This window comes from Crotalus tigris, unplaced genomic scaffold (assembly GCF_016545835.1).
Source record: "Crotalus tigris isolate CLP2741 ecotype Arizona unplaced genomic scaffold, ASM1654583v1 scf7180000024115.3125172, whole genome shotgun sequence".
NCBI classification, from domain to species: Eukaryota; Metazoa; Chordata; class Lepidosauria; order Squamata; family Viperidae; genus Crotalus; species Crotalus tigris.
This window is the reverse complement of record NW_024100392.1, coordinates 783,003-792,821: the sequence shown is the minus strand read 5'-3', so window position 1 is coordinate 792,821 and position 9,819 is coordinate 783,003. Positions and strand designations below refer to the sequence as shown.

General features: G+C 35.3%; 1 long non-coding RNA gene across 1 annotated transcript; it reads right to left on the bottom strand.

Annotated features, from left to right (window-relative positions):
* Window positions 1–638: 638 nt before the first annotated feature.
* On the bottom strand, window positions 639–2,284 carry LOC120298550. Its single transcript, XR_005554132.1, has 3 exons — window positions 2,234–2,284; window positions 1,691–1,739; window positions 639–846 (listed from the first exon to the last, which is right to left on the bottom strand). It is a non-coding gene; the product is annotated as an uncharacterized LOC120298550 (long non-coding RNA).
* Window positions 2,285–9,819: the final 7,535 nt, after the last annotated feature.

The window sequence follows — 9,819 nt, the reverse complement described above, 5'->3', positions numbered from 1 at the left end:
ATAGGTTGCATGGAATACATTTGTAGTGTTTTTAAACTTTATTCTACACTCCTGATTTTCTGTGCCTGACTCCAGTCCAGTGGGCTTTTTACAAAGCTTTAAAAACTTGGCTGCTGTTATTCTTATTTATTTTGCGGATGTTTTTAATGTTTTAATGTTATTAATTTTTTTATAATTTTAGAACTGTAAACCACTGAAAGTCACTTAGCGGAATTGGGTGGCTACAGAATTTGAATAAATAAATAAAATAAATATATAAGAAAACATTGCAAGGCAAAGAATTAGAAAAAAATACACTGCTATTTATACTATATTAGAGTCTCTGAATTTGTCTATTTTGATTGGCAGCAGCTTTCCAGAACATGAGACATAAGATTTCACAGGCCTTACACCTTATCTGTCTATCCACATGAACAGATTTTATGCATGCAAAATCTCTATTCTTTCTTCCTCAACTTAAAGTAAGCAATCTAAAATATTAGTAATGTAATCTTAAGCATGCAAAGCACATTTATTTGGGCTACTTGAGAGCTCAATAAAAAGAAAATGAAAGAAAGAAATATCCAACATTTCATCAGTCACTGGTGGATTTATTCCCCCTCTTCCCCCACCCACCCCCCCAAAAGCTGAGCAGTAAAGTCAGTAACTTTGGAGGAGAATGGTAATTAAAAAAGATTTCCTGGTGGATGGAATGTGCAGATGTTCTAACAATTATACTTCAGAAATATCTTTGAAAACTGTGGTTACTAGCAGAGATTAGACAACTGAAGCAACCATTGATGAAGCTCAGGGTGGGGAGGATTCCCATCCACTGCATGGAGTAGCCACTTGGGTGCAAGGGATTAGCTAGAAGAAAGTAAATATATATCAGCAATGCTTGAACCAGAAAAAGCTGGGAAACAGTTTTCAATATCAAACAGAAAAGCACAAATGGAAGATGCATTCATATGGGATTGGAATGAACAGTGCATGGCATCGTTTCTGCCTCCATAAATAGGTGGTGACCAAGGTCATTAAATATAATCTTTAACATTTGCTCATATACTAAATATCAACTGCTTTCCAATTATAATTGGTTGCAGATGTATGGTAACACGTTTTAAAAAATAATCTTACCATCTGATTAGTTGCATTCCAGTAACAAATAGTGATAGCAATTTAGTACTGGACAAGACCTTTTAAGACATCTTGTCCAGTCTCTCATTACACAAGAGTCTCTTAGCATTCCTGCTGGTTGACTATCCAGCTATGTAAATGGACCAATAAACAATCTTCTGATTATAAAGTAGTCCTCTGTGGAAAAACAAGATCTAGTTTTCTCTAATTCTTATCAGTCTGTAGCAATATGCCCATCATCTTTATGGTTACTAGTACTATCCTCTTTTTTTGTAACTTCTCTCAATCCTATTATTGTAAATGTGGAGTTAATATTAGTACCTTGCTTAATTTACACACAGAATGCTTTTGTTAAACTGGAAATGAATACTGATGTCCAAATTAGGAGATTCATAGTTCAAACAGCATTTGTGGGAAATTGTTGGGAAGCAGTACATACTGTATACTGTAGCATGTGCCTATCAAAATAGGAATGGTTAATATATTTTACTGACAGAACCTCAGGCTCACTTTCACATTAATATTGTAAATAAACATGCAATAAATTGTACTTTGTCACCCCACACATACTTACAGCTTACTTTGATTCATGGATCATGGAGGATGCTGTCTAATTGCTGGATCTGCATTTGATTTAAATTCATATAGTCATTAGAATTTGATGAAGAGTTATTAAGACCTAACCTTGCCTGTTATGGAATGTTTTCTTACACAGGATTCTAAATCTTACTATAAACATGGTAAAAATTCTAAGGGCTGGCACAGATTTGCTGATATGGTAGAGCAAAGCAAAAGCTTTGAATTCTGCAGAATACATCCAAGGTATGCTTCTTTCTGCTCTTCTATCATCTGCACAAACCCTTACTCTACAAAAGTCAATCCGCTTGGGCACTCTCAAAGAAAGACATTGTCTAAAACTCCTGCAGCTTAAACCTGTAAGTAACAATGTCTGAGGCATTGAAAAAGGCAATGAAAAACAGTTTATTGATTTTTTTAAAAAATAAATTCTAATAAATTCATTTTTTCTTTTTTACGCCAGTATTCCCATCACACTAAGGAATAAGATTCATAATAGCTATTAAAAATATACAAATGGAGTAATTTGGTATATATTTACCAAAAGGTCATCTTCATTGGAAATAGAACTCATGGACTGGAAGGATTTCCTCAAAATTAATGCCAAGGCAACTTTAAAGAATAACAAAGCAAAGTTGCAAAAATTAATTTGCAAACCTTTAAATAGTGTGTGAATATTCAGCGTAAATGATTATGACATAAAGTGAAATGTTCCACTTAAATAAAAATAGATCAGGAAAAAACAAAACAGACTGAGCCTGCAGTTTGTTTAGGCATATATTCTACCAAAATATAAATAAAAGCTTAAGAAAACAACAACAATATTTTTTAATAAACCCACAGCATATTTCAATCTGAGATAAGAAGAGAATGACTATTAACACTGCATGAGTTTTGCAACAACAACTCTCCATTAACAACCAGACATATATTGTGCTGGTCTGAAGGCAAGACTAAGCCTTCTCTTCCACCCATCTATCCAGTTCACATGGCTGCCCATCCCAACCTCAGGGATCCAGCAAGCAGCATTAAACATATCAAATAACAATATCATCATAAAAAACTTAATAACCATCACTACAGCCCTCTCAAGAGCTCTACCACATATTCTGACCGCCATGCCTGGGTACATAAAGCTCCTGAATAGGCTATCAAGGTTGAGTATAATCTAACCTCCAAGAGACAAAGTTCTGATAGAAAAGGCAAAGTGCCCTGATGGAAGAGGCTCTGTCCCTGGATCCTGCCAGTGGGCACTCTTTAATGGACAGAAAGAAATGCTTACTTCATTCTTACTTTTTAAAAAATATAGGGCAATCATCAAAGTTTCATTGACATGCATTAATGGAGGCATTTTTCCTTTATCTTTTGAAAGGGGCATTTTCAGAATTCACGGTTATGTTCCTAAAGGACAGAGAGTTTAATAGAGCATTATCAAAACACTTTTTTAAAAATCAGAGTACATCTGACATTTGAAGAAGTTTGAGATTTCTCATAAACTATCTCTACAACTGAATATTATGAGTTAGCTTAGGGAGAAAGGATGATATTTCTGGACTTGTTTTTCTTCCTGAGGAATAGGATTTAAGCAGGGAGGCGATAAGGTGCTGCCATGCCAAACGATTCATCTTGTTCATTGTGACATAAGAGCCTTCCTTTCAAATGACCAAACAATGGAGCCTTTGGCTATACAAAGAGTTTGGTCTGAAGCCACTGATGGCAAAAGGACAGCATGCATATGCCTGGACAAGTACACTAAGGAGAAAAAGGAAAAGAAAAAAAGACAAAAGGCAACTTTGTATAAGCTACTTCATAATAGTGAAAATCTTCCCTTTATAGCTTCAGTTTCAATAGCCTTGTTACCAATCTCTATATCTGTATAAATGATTTTGAATTATGTCAGTGCCAACACTTTTTATACTATACTATTTGAAAACATTTATAATTCTGAATCTTAAAGACAACAGATGGGATTTACACTGGGATATCTTTTATGTGTGAAACACAGTAAGGCCACTAATTTTCCAATTGTTGCCCAGTTGGGATCTGATAAACAGCTTTGCAAATAATCCACTGGGTTAGAACATGAGTATAATTTACACTCAATGAAAAATGGGGAAAATAAGAGGTGCTAGAAAAGCAATTTATTTTGGCAGTGAAAAATCCCTAGATTCCGGTTACTGCTGTTTGTCTTAGGTTCAGTTTTCTGCCTGCATATGATTTACTCAATATTTAAACATTTTGGGTAGTTATTAAAAGAAACTGATCTCTATCTTGCCCACAAATCTTTGGGATTCCTGGGCACACTTTATTTCACACCATCTCCTTTGGGTCTTGACTACTTATCAGAGAACCAAATTTAATAAGTTTCCTAATCTTTTAATTTCATAATGTTCATAAAACATTTGCTGGTGTGATTTCTTCACATTTCTTAATTAGGTTGCATCTACTTTAAGCAATGTCCAACAAATAAAATGGTTGTTCCATAGTTTCATAGCATACTAAGTAGTACAAGGAAGCCAAGATTTCCTGGAAGACCTTGGGAAAAATCACTCAAGGAAAAAAAATCCACAATTTAAGAGAACATTATGTCAGAAAGATTAATTGGAGCATGTGTTAAGTGAGAATGAAGCACATTGATAGGATTTACTGCTAGGAAGGAGCCACCTAAGTATCACATTCACAGCTTCCAAATTGCCTGAAGACACTAAATGAGATGATCAAAGGCCTGGAGACTAAAATATATGAAGAACGGCTAGGGGACTTGGATTTGGCTGGTGTAAAGAAAAGAAGAAATAGGGGAGACATGATAGCAGTGTTCCAGTATCTGAGGGGTTGCCACAAGGCAGAGGGGGCCAGGTTGTTCACCAAAGCACCAGAGGGAAGGACAGGAAACAAGGGGTGGGAATTGATCAAAGAGAGAAGCAAACTGGAATTAAGGACAACTTCCTGACAGTGAGGACAATCAACCAGTGAAACAGCTTATCCCCAGAAATCGTGAACGTTCCATCACTGGAGATTTTCAAGAAGAGACTAGACATTCAGTTGTCTGAGACGGTATAGGTTTTCCTGCTTGAGCAGGGGGCTGGACTAGAAGACCTCCAAGGTCCCTTCCAGCTCTATTCTATTCTATTCTATTCTATTCTATTCTATTCCATTCTATTCTATTCTATTCTATTCTATGAAAATGTAGGAATGCTTATTGTATATTAGAATGAAACCATTTAAAATTGACCATTAACAACATGAAAGTGAATTCTTTTGTTTTGCCCACTGCAGTTGAAACTATGTGTATATGTTTTTTTTTTCACCATTCCAACAGTTTAACAGAAATTATGCCTTTTATTTTTCAGGCTTAGTGCTAGATGATGATTATAGACATAATTGTCATTTCTAGTCCTTAGAAACTCTAGTTTTGAAGTATGTCTTCTACATTAGGATTATTCCTTTCATTTAATGGTTTTATGACCCAACAATTTTTACCTAAACATTCTTTTTAAAAGCTTGGGATTTCCCCAAATCCACTGATACGTCCTTCTAATGCATAAATTCCAATATTTTCACTATGTAATAGGCACTAAGGAAACTAAGTTTGCATATAACCTACATATAATTTTGAATATTTCTATTTTATTTTGGTACAGTATGCAATATCGAGATTATTGACTTTTAGTTCTTTTGTCTATAATCATACTCTGCAATTTTTTTAAAAAAATATGGATTAGATATTATACTATATTAGATTATAATGCTTTATCAATATTAACCTTTTCAGGTCCAGTTAGAATGAACAATCAGATTCAAGACTTTCATGCACTTATATGAAGAAAATCAGCCAAATATTCCCATTCTTGAAGATTAAATCTATATAGTACTAAAACTCTGCCCCCACCCCACCCCGTTAATTAACTGTACCAAATGGTGCATTATGCCAAAACAATTTTTAAAATCAAGGTACCTCAAATCTGCTAACTTAAAAATAAAAAATCTTGGATCCATTAGTCCTGGGAAATTGAAATTTCCACAATGTCCACAGCCATTTATTTGCAAAGTTCTGGCTGTTGTGGCATCCCCATGTGATCATGATTTCCTATGCTCCTTGCCAGCTTCCCACATGCAAAGTCAATGGGGAGGCTGGCAGATAGTTGGAAGTTGTTCACACTCCTGGTGCATTACACCGCAACAGTTTTTGAATCAAGGCACCTCAAGTTAAAGAATGCATAAAAATCTGGAACACCTGACTCTTGTGGTATTGAAATTTCAAACAGTCAAGACAAATAACCTGAGAGAAGAAGAGACAGAGGAGGAGAAACATGCATGTCTCCAGAAAGACAACAGGCATAGAAGGAGAAGAGAGGAAGAGACAAAGGAGCAGGGAAATGCACATTTCCAGGATCAGAGATAAAGAATAAAAGCAAAAGAGATGAAGAAGAAGAGGATAAAGGCTTGTATGTCTCCAGAATTACAACAAAAGGCACAGAATGAGAGAGAAGAAGAGGCAGAGGAGGAAAAGGAAGATTGACCCAAGAATATGTGGCAAATAGTAATTTATGGTCAACCCAGGAGTCATAGGTTTTCTAGTAATCTACAGATTTCTGACATCAAAAATAAAATCTATACAACTCTGAGGAAGATCAAGGTCAGTTATTTAAGTGAGAGATCTGAAAGATCAGGGTATGTAGTTGGATAATGTTATATTAAGGCCAATGCAGTGTGACCAGACTGCCTGTTGTATTGCATGACATTAACCCCTCAAAGAATGATCTATGAGAATGCCTGTAGGCTGTAAAAAAATAACAACCCTATTATACCTACAGCATATGAGAAGTCAATGCATAAAGAACATCTATAGAAAATCAGGTATTTGTAAGCCAGTTACCTTATGACTTTGCATGACTTTTCATAAACACATCTAATACAAAAGGAAACAATCTTTTGGAAGACATGAGGCCTCATATAATTTGGGGGTGGGGAGAGTGGATGACCACTGTGAATAGCGTAACAGTGCAAACTGACTATAAACTGGCATGATCTTAGGGAATGTCAGGGTTCCCCCCCCCCAGTTAAGGGGGTTGAAAGCTAAAGTTTTGGTTTGGTTTTGAAAATGCATATTTTAGGCTGACCTTTCACACAACCCAAAGAAAGTTGATGTAGTAACTGGCTTGAATGTGGTCTATATATTTAGAGGACAGGTGTCAAACTCATCACGTCATGTGACATGTCGCGATGTATCACGACTCTTTTTGCATTGCTGGCAATGGGGTGGGCGCGGCTTCGGTATGATGAAACCGGCCCTTGGGCCAGCAGTTTGACACCCCTGATTTAGAGTAAATTTATGTTTTTATTAACAATTAAATATAAGGGGTAAAATTCATTAGTTGGTCTCAGGTGAGAACTCAACATTTGTTGCCTATTACAAAACATGGCAAATGCATGAAACGTGTTCTCAAGGGCAAATTCCCAGGACAGGAAACATCGAGGCTGTATTTTCAACTGCCACATTTCCATGTCAGAGCAAGTGCTGAGTGATCACATTAAACATAGAAGCCACAGTCACGGCATGACATTTGCTTTTGGCAAAAGAGAAATCACTTCATGTGAAATAATAGTTTCTCACACAAGTGTTTTCAATTCAAACCAAGGAATAAGAAACAAGGACTAAGTGGAGTCCTCCGATCCAGGGCCTGGGTGGCAGGCCAGAAGTCAGACCAAAGAATCAGTTCCCTTTTGATGTGAAGAAAATCAGAATCCAGTTTAGTAGATAGGATCAAATTCATCAGGTGCAGGATACCAGTTAAGGCTTTTATTTTGTAATCCCACTGTCATATTTATGGAACTTCAGTGGGAGAATCCCATGAAACCATTCATATTGAATAATCAAATATATGTAGAAAATATCCCTCTAAAATAATTGTCTTAGTTGTTTTCTGTTTTATAGAGTTCCAAATGAATTCATTATCTATGTGCTTTCCTCTCGATGTTTTGACTACTTCCCCCCCCCCCAATATAGAGAATCTGATTTTTCTGAGAGTGATGGAAGGACTTTTTAAAGGTGCTATGACTTGACCTGCATAGTTACTTATTTAATTTTAGAACAGTTTACAATTCATGAATACTGTCTGAAATTACAGCAGATCTCTGGAATGTGCTTCCTGCTAGGGAGAAAAATAACCCTTTTGTTGATTTTTAAAATGAGTTTTGAAAACATGGACCTAAGATTGCCCCTTAATGCCATATATTTCCCAATTTTCCTATTTTAGGGGCTGTTTTACAATTTGTAAATGTTTATAAATAAGTTATATACTTTAAAAAGCTCCAGAAAAATTTCACCATATAACCCTGGGGGTGGAGGGTTGGGGTGGGGAGACAAATAATAGTGGATTCTTTCCTAGCAATATCTGAAACAGCACTAGAGCTCCTACTGTTCTGTAAGCACACTGAATTTTTTAAAGGTAATGGAACGTAACTGTAACTCTCCATTCAAATCATACATTTAGGAAGTAAGTGAAACTCCCTCTGCTGTCACCACTGGTATTTTTCAGGGATAGATAAATACTAACTTGACAGATCTATTTATTGGCAACCATAAGAGACAGAGAATTAGCGAAAATGTTTAAAAATGTATCAAATAATTGTTGGAAATGTAAACAAAAACCAAGTACTTACTATCATTTCTGGTGGGTATGCCCTTATGTAAAGAAATTTTGGTTTAAGATTCATATATGGTTGGAAAAGATGACCAAAATACAGATAGAATTTAAACCAGAATTGTTCTTGCTAGGAATATTTGGACTTAATTATGGAAAAGAGAATGAATATTTAATATTACATGTACTGACAGCCGCGAGAATAGCATTTGCCCAATTTTGGAAAAATGAAAATTTACTCATCTGACCAAATTATAATTACAAAAATCCTAGAATGTGCAGAAGAGGATTACTCTCTCAGGGTTATTCTTTTAAGTGATGAAGTCCAAGAATAATTGCTACTTAAAGTGGATATAGTCTATTACTGTCATCCCCAAACACATTTATGATGTTATTGAGCAGCAGAGCTAGTCGCAAAGGGCAGCAAATTTTTCTATGGCTCATAATGTAAATGTCTTTACCTTGCACTATTCTCAGAGTACCTAAACAAAAATCAATTTACTCCCTGAGAATATTTTAGGCACATATTCTCCTTTTTCAAATTATGGCTGCTGAGCTGAAATCCAGAGAACCATGAAGTCAACATTGTTAGGGGATTATTAGAACACCATATTAATTTTCTTTCCTCTTTTATGTCACCACATTGGCCCAGACATTTTTTGCCTCAAAGATCCCTTCAACTTTCTTTGTCACCTAGTGTCTTCTTCATCTTGCTTGTTAGTCTTAGGATATCCCAAAAAACTTTAAATCTCATTTATTTATTTATTTTATTTCTTACTTCTCTGGTTTCTTAGCATACGTTCTTTCTACTTCAGGCAGTCATGACCATCTTTTGAAATCTGTCGCCACTTCTCAACTTACTCTCTCTTTTGAGCAAGTCTGTGAATTAACTTTCATTTAGCAGAGCACAAATATTGTTAACTCTTCCATCATGGATGAGGTCATTCAGCTTAATTTCTCCATAAACATTCATTAATATAATGACTAATTAAAAAAGCAACCTGGCACCATAGGAATATATTTTGACATAGGAAAAATATACCGCCACACTGTTTTTTTAAATTATGGTTAGAGATACAAAATAAAGAATAAAGAAAGAAACAAGCAAAACCAGAAATAAATATAATATAATAAATACAACATTTCTCCAATATAATAAATACAATCTCGATTTAACTTTAGCTAGGAATCAGGAGAAGTCTAGTAGCAATGTTTCAGATGAACAAACTTTATAAAATGGCACACATTTGTATGAGTTACAGCTCAATTGATCAGATGTATAAAGTATTTAAATTGATGTAATAATAACTTGGGATGGGGGCGGAAAAAGGAGAAGGCTGGTTGGGTACACAGATGCATATTACATTGAGTGACATTATAAAAACCTTATAGATTAACAATTGTGCTTATTGAGATTTTCTGAAATTGCCTGAAACTTTTGCATGTATGTGAATTCACCAATTTCTCACTGTGTAAAATCTCG